This window comes from Melospiza melodia, chromosome 5 (assembly GCF_035770615.1).
Source record: "Melospiza melodia melodia isolate bMelMel2 chromosome 5, bMelMel2.pri, whole genome shotgun sequence".
NCBI classification, from domain to species: Eukaryota; Metazoa; Chordata; class Aves; order Passeriformes; family Passerellidae; genus Melospiza; species Melospiza melodia.
The window spans coordinates 17,073,907-17,080,000 of record NC_086198.1 but is presented as its reverse complement, the minus strand read 5'-3'; the positions used below and the strand labels follow the sequence as shown (position 1 = coordinate 17,080,000).

The 6,094-nt window shown below is 51.6% G+C and overlaps 2 long non-coding RNA genes across 2 annotated transcripts; one reads left to right on the top strand and one right to left on the bottom strand.

Annotated features, from left to right (window-relative positions):
• The first annotated feature begins 3,206 nt into the window (after nt 1-3,206).
• On the top strand, nt 3,207-6,049 carry LOC134418990 (uncharacterized). The gene is made up of 3 exons (XR_010027920.1): nt 3,207-3,318; nt 3,477-3,553; nt 5,953-6,049. It is a non-coding gene; the product is annotated as an uncharacterized LOC134418990 (long non-coding RNA).
• Nucleotides 3,971-5,254, bottom strand: LOC134418989 (uncharacterized). Its single transcript, XR_010027919.1, has 2 exons — nt 4,863-5,254; nt 3,971-4,791 (listed from the first exon to the last, which is right to left on the bottom strand). It is a non-coding gene; the product is annotated as an uncharacterized LOC134418989 (long non-coding RNA).
• Nucleotides 6,050-6,094: the final 45 nt, after the last annotated feature.

Here is a 6,094-nt window from a genome sequence, read left to right as displayed (position 1 = left end):
CTGCAGGCAGGTAAAAGGACATGGTCCTGAATGAAAACCTACCATTTCCATTTCAAGGCAGGAGATTTCCTCATGAGAAAGGGAGGGGAGCAGAGGCAGGTACTTTTCCAGTCCCCATCCACAATTCTTCTGTAACAAAAGCCCACATCCCAAGGTTAGCCTGCTCAGGATGTGTGCCACGTGGACCACCCAGAGGAGAACCAGAGTTGCAGCATGTCCAGTTTAGAGCTCTCAGCCCCAGCAGAGGGGAACCCAAGCACAGCAACAGGATCAGAGTCTAGCCCTGACACTGGATCCATGAGCTTTAAGAGGCCTAGGAAAAGAGCACAAGAAAGGAAAGAGTAATTATATTCGGAAAAAAACCCCAAAACTCCAGCTCGCAGTCTAATGAACCACTGGATTCCCCAAGAGCTTGCTTCACCTCCTTTTTCTATTTCTGGTACAATGCTTATAATACTTGATGGATCTGAGTAGGTTTACAGTGGTCAATTTGTAGATGCACACTAGAGTCAGTAACAGAATGAATAAGAACTGAATGTGAATTTCAGTTTGTTTCTCTTTTTTTGAAACTTTCTTTCAGAACAACATCAATATTTACAAAGGCAGGGCAGCTCCCATGTTTCCATGTCACAACATACTGCTCTAGCTGCATTCCTGCGAAAAAGGAAATAGGAATGGTTTCTGAACAAAAATCAGAGCCTGTGATTTTCAACTTTCTGTCTCTCCCATGAAAGCACAGATTATGGTGAAAAGGATAATCTGGAATTGCTTTCTTAGGACTCCATCATGAGACAGTTGTAGCTAACCCACCAATTGACTCCTGAATATAACAGTCCTCCTCAGCTCCCAGGCTGAGGACAGGATGCACGATAAAACAGATTTGCATCCAAAAACAAAACAAAAACCAGAAATTCCCCTCTTCCCAACACCCCCCAAAAAAAAATCCTCAAACAAACAAACAAAACTCCCCAGACTCTACTAAACAAAAGGTTTCAGAAAAAAACCTCCAGAAACATTTGAACTGGATAGCACACTTCTTCCCCAGCACAAGAAAAGTGTACACCTTTACAGGCTGGAGTAGGAAGGTTATATATAGCACTGCAATTTAATCCACATGACAATTAAAAAATACATGAAATGGTCTTCCTTATGCATGAGAAAAGATTATCAGAGTTTCCCCCCTTTCCTCTTTTAGCTTATTAAAAATGTAACTCCTTCAAGAGTAATAAATTAACTGGGAAAGGATTACTTAAGTGAGACACAGGTTGTGATTAAAGGAAGTTTGGAGTTCAGGAGAAGTCTGTGTTTGAAAAACCTCCTCAGTGTTTGGAGTATTGCATATGGCTTTTGACAACTAATTTGGGAGAAGAGTGGTAGGGAATGAACCTCAACAGGAAAAGCTCTTGTTTTTTGTCACTTTGTGACATTACTGAAGCACCGTTTCCCCTAATTTGTATTTCCCCCGCCCCATAAGTTTGTGTTAAAATGTATCAAAACAGAGAAAGACTTTGAAAAAGGCAGCAGAACTGTCATAAAGGATGATGCTAGCTTGTTGGGAGGTTATGCTTTATTATGTAAATCCATGTTCGGGGGTATTTTAAAATGCATATCGGATGGTTAGAAGCAGCTAATTATCTAGATAAACTATACTGCTTCCAAATGAAGCGTACAAATCCATAACATAAATGCCAGGGGCATGACTTCTTACAGATCTGCAACCTACCTGATTGACCAAAACTGTCCCTCATCTGTACCAGTCAGTCTTGCTTCATGGAGCATTGGCCACGAGGCTGCTGGTTCCTGCCAAACCCTGCTGCTCAAATCCACCTTGTCTTGCTGCTCCTGAGAAGAGGTTCCTGCAGTGCTCTCCCTTGGGTAATGCTGTAGGGTTGAGCACCCCGAGCTTGAATTCAGCTTGGAGCAGAGGGAAATAAAACTTCAGTCTGCACATACATCCTTCATTTACTTACATATAAAACCAATGAAACAGTGCAATTTCCCCTTCTTTTTCTATAATTTACAAATGGTTAAAATTATTTTCTTGGCAGAAACATCAATTTCTTAGCTGCTTGGTGCCCACACTGGCAGCACCAGGCTGCAGCAATGGCTCTGTAAGTACCAGCGCTCACTCTGGAGATACAAGAGGGGCTGGATGAAGAACTTGTGATGCATAATTTATTCAGTGAATATAGGCCTTTTTTGTGCTTGCAAGAACTCCGGGGAAGGCAGGTGGGCTTGGCTGGGTTTTTTTTTAATAGTTTGCTAAAATTCTTTAAGGAATTGTAGTGTGTTTGCAAGCAGTACCTGTACGTCAGCAGCTTGTTAAGAAATGTGTTTTAATGTTGGCAGTTCAGGTGTGGGGTTCGTGTGGCCTGCCCGGACAGGTGCCATGTACCTCTTGGGCTCTGGCACCTGCAAAGGGCAAATGTTGGCAAAGAACTTCTAGTCAGTGCCGAGACACTTGTGTAGCATCCACTGTTCAGCTGGCCCTATTTCGCCTGAATGTGCCTGAAATCTGCAGCACCTCACGCGTCTGAAATAAAATCATAGCGTCGGGGCTTGGCAGTCATTAGAGATCTGCAAACGCGGGTGAAAAATGACACGCAGCGTGGCCGTGCGCTGACCGGGGCACCGGCCTGCCGCTCCAGGGGCCGGCCCGGGCGGGGGCACGGCCGCTCCCCTCCGCAAACTTCCCGGGGCACAAAGTTTGCCGGCAGTTCCGCGGCCGCCCGCGGGGAGGGTGACGGGGCGCAGCGCGGGGGGCGCGCCCTCCCGCCGCCCCCTCCCCTCCCCTCTGCGGCGCGGCGCGGCCCCGCCCCGCCGGCAGCCCCGCACCGGGCGGCCGCGGCCGCAGCGCCCCCGCCGCGGGAGGGGAGCGCAGGGGGCGGCGGCGGCGGGGGCGGCCCCGCGCTGCGCCGCGGCCCGTGCGCGCCGCTCGGCGGCCGCCCCGCCAGCGCCCGGCGGCAGCGGAGGGTGCCCGCATCCCTGCGTCCTCCCGGCGCGCTCCCTCACCTCGGCGGCGATCGCCTCCCGCCCGCCCCCGCCCTCCCCTCCCCCGCACCGCCACACGCGCACGCACTCCCGGCGCTGTGTGCGAGGGCGGGCGCCGGGAGACGGGCGGCGAGCAGCGCGCCGGCAGAGGAGACCACCGCGCACACGCACACACACACACACACGCACACACACACTCCCTCCCGCCCGCCCTCCCTCTGTGCCTGCTCCTTCCTCGCCCCCCGCCGCCTCCCCTGCTCCCCCCTCCTCCTCCTTTCTCTGCAACGAGCTAGAAAGAGAGAGAGGGGGGAAAAAAGCCACTTACAAGTATTTGTTCAGTGGATCGGCGGCTTAATTTATCCCCCCCGCCCCCCCCACCTTCCCCACCGCCCCTCGCAGTTTGTTTACAAGTATCAAAGTTGTAATTGAGGAGCTGCCAAGGCACATCTGGATATTTTTCTTCTTCTTCTTCTTCTTTGTGTTAGGGACTGATGTGCAACTAATTAAAGGCAGACAGGCTGGTAGCGTCTGCACACTCAAGCCCCCCCAAATAAAGAGCCTGGTAAGTGACTGGTTTGCTTTCCCCCCTCATCTTTTTCCCCCTTATTCTTCGCGGGGTTTTTTCTTTTGTTTTTTTTTTTTTTTTTTTTTGTTTTTTGTGTGTGTGTGTGGTTTCGGATTTTAGTTGTGGGGTTTTTTTAGAGGGATGGGTTGTTGTTTTTTTTTTTTTTTTAATTTTGTGGGTTTGTCGGGTGCCCTTTTTTTTCTGTTGCTCTTGTTATCTGGGATCGTAAAAGTAGATTAATGTTAGACTTGGGCAATAAAAGGCGTCGCTGTATTAATTTATTAATTAATCTGCACCCGCCCCTCCTCCTGAATCTTAAATATGACCTTTGATCTCTCTGTCTTTGGCAGAGCAGACATGCAATATTGAACATGTACGGTCACATTTAGCTTAAGCAGGGACAGAATCGCAAAGCCCGGCTAGCAATTTCTATTTATTTATTTCATTCGTGGAAAAGAGGGCGATAGTTAGAGGGGGAGGGAAATCAATAACTGCGTCTCGGGTACCCTTTTCATGCTCCGGAGATGCATCGATTAAACAATAATGACCCGGTTGGTGGGCACCATCATTTTCTCGCTGCTGGTGGCAATAAAGCCTGAGAGGGGATCGCGGGGAGAGAAAAGGTAGCCAGCGAGGGAAGGTTTTGTGGAGAGAAACCAGTTTAATGCTGGGGGAAATAGGGCAAGAAAATGCATATGACTTCTGGCATAAAGGGCTGAACGCTAACATTTTATTCCTTACCAGATGCGTGGCTTTCGTACACATGGCTGGCAAAACTAGTTTTATTGAGTAGTTGTTATCGAGGACATGCAGCTAGGTTTTCCTTTTTTCCTTTCTGGAAACGGGAGAGGTTTGTTTTTTTTTTTTTTGTTTTTTTTTTTTTTTTTTTTTTTGCTGTAAGCAAATCCTTCGCATCCCTCCACAAGACGACGCTTAGCCTAGAGCTTTCCGGGGCAGCCTTTGTATTGCCACTAGACCTCTGAAGGCAGCGAGAGTCTGGGTTTTTCCCTGACGTGGAAACACAGAGGTGGCTCCTGCGAGCTTGGGGTCGTCTTTTTTTTCTTTTTTCTTTTTTTTTTTTTCCGACGGAAGGACGGCCGCCAGTCCCCAGTGCAGCCGGGGGTGAGGTTCCTTCTGTAGATTTACGCTCCCTTCATCTGGATTTGTTTACATAAAACCCGCTTTCAGTGCACGACGTTGGGAGAAGACGAAGTTTTTGCACTCGGTAGGTTGGGCTGCAAACGGTTCATTAATCTAATTATGATCGTAATTACCGTAATTGATAACCATTTTGAACTAAACATACCAGAGTCTGGAAACTAGACGTAGCCCCACGAGTGCCTCACGAGTGAGCGTTTCTGATAGCCCTGCATCAGAAAAGATGCTGGAAATATCTGAACTATTCAGGTAGAGCATCTGGAAAACAAAGAGGCAGTGTTCATAAACTGAGGGCTTTTTAAGTTATGCTTATGTTTTGCTTCAGTTCGCTCAGGCTGCCATAATTTACCTTCTTCATTGCCATGAACTAAAATACCCCCCTTCACCTCCCTGGGGGAGAAAGGGGGCGGTAGGAAACAAAACGGACGCCGTGTCCTCAGCCCCCTCCTAAACTTTCCCAGCCTGGAGCAGAAAGCCATCTTTCCCCGATGAGGGCTAGTTCAGCAGGTACAGGACGTGCCCTCCCGAGCGCTCCCGGGCTGTCTCTCGGCGAAGCCCCCTGCCCCGCGGCGCCCATGGAGGGGCTGTCCCCGTCTCGGTGTGTGTGTCCCCAGCCCTCCCCGCGCAGCCCCCGGCGGCGGTGACGGGGAATCCTCCCCGAGAGGCTGGGATAAATACTCCGTCGTTAGTACAGCTGCAGGCGCCGGGATCACAAGCTGTGAAATTGCTTAAGTATTTTTTTTTTAAACCTAGCCCCGTGCCCCCCGCGGCCTGCAGGCAGCCCCCCCGTACCCGGAGGTGGCGGGGGGGTCGGGGAAGCCGGTGCCGCCGCAACCAGCGCCGGCGAAGCCAGCTGTGCCGGCAGGCAGCTAATGACCGCCGGGCTCAGAAGGACACCGTGGCAGCTGGCGGCTCCCTCCCCCACCTCCCTCTTTTTTCTTTTTTTTTTCTAATTCCTTTTATTTATTTCTCCCCCCGCGCTTCCTCCCTGCCTTTTCATTTTTCCCGGTGCTGGTAGGTGGGCAGCTCCCTGCCCCTGTGTCGTGTCCCCCGCCCCCCAGCTTGTCCCGGGACCGGGTTTGCTCCACCCGGGCGGGCGCTGCGAGCGCTGTGCCCGCGGCTACGGCGAGACGTGTGTCCCCCACCCGGGTGTGCTCCCCCCTCCCCGGGGTGGCCGTGGGCGGCCGTCAGCGCCCCCCGCGCGCGCACCCCCTCGGAAATGACTTTTTGTGTTTCAGCTGCGGCAGCTCCCGTGAGGATGCCGGAGGAGCGGCTGCCCGGCCGAGCACCGACCGCGGGGATGCGTCCGGAGGAGGAGGAGGAGGATTAAGCGACCCCCCCCCGCCCCGTCCCTCTCCCCCCGGCCCCCAGTCCCCCCCG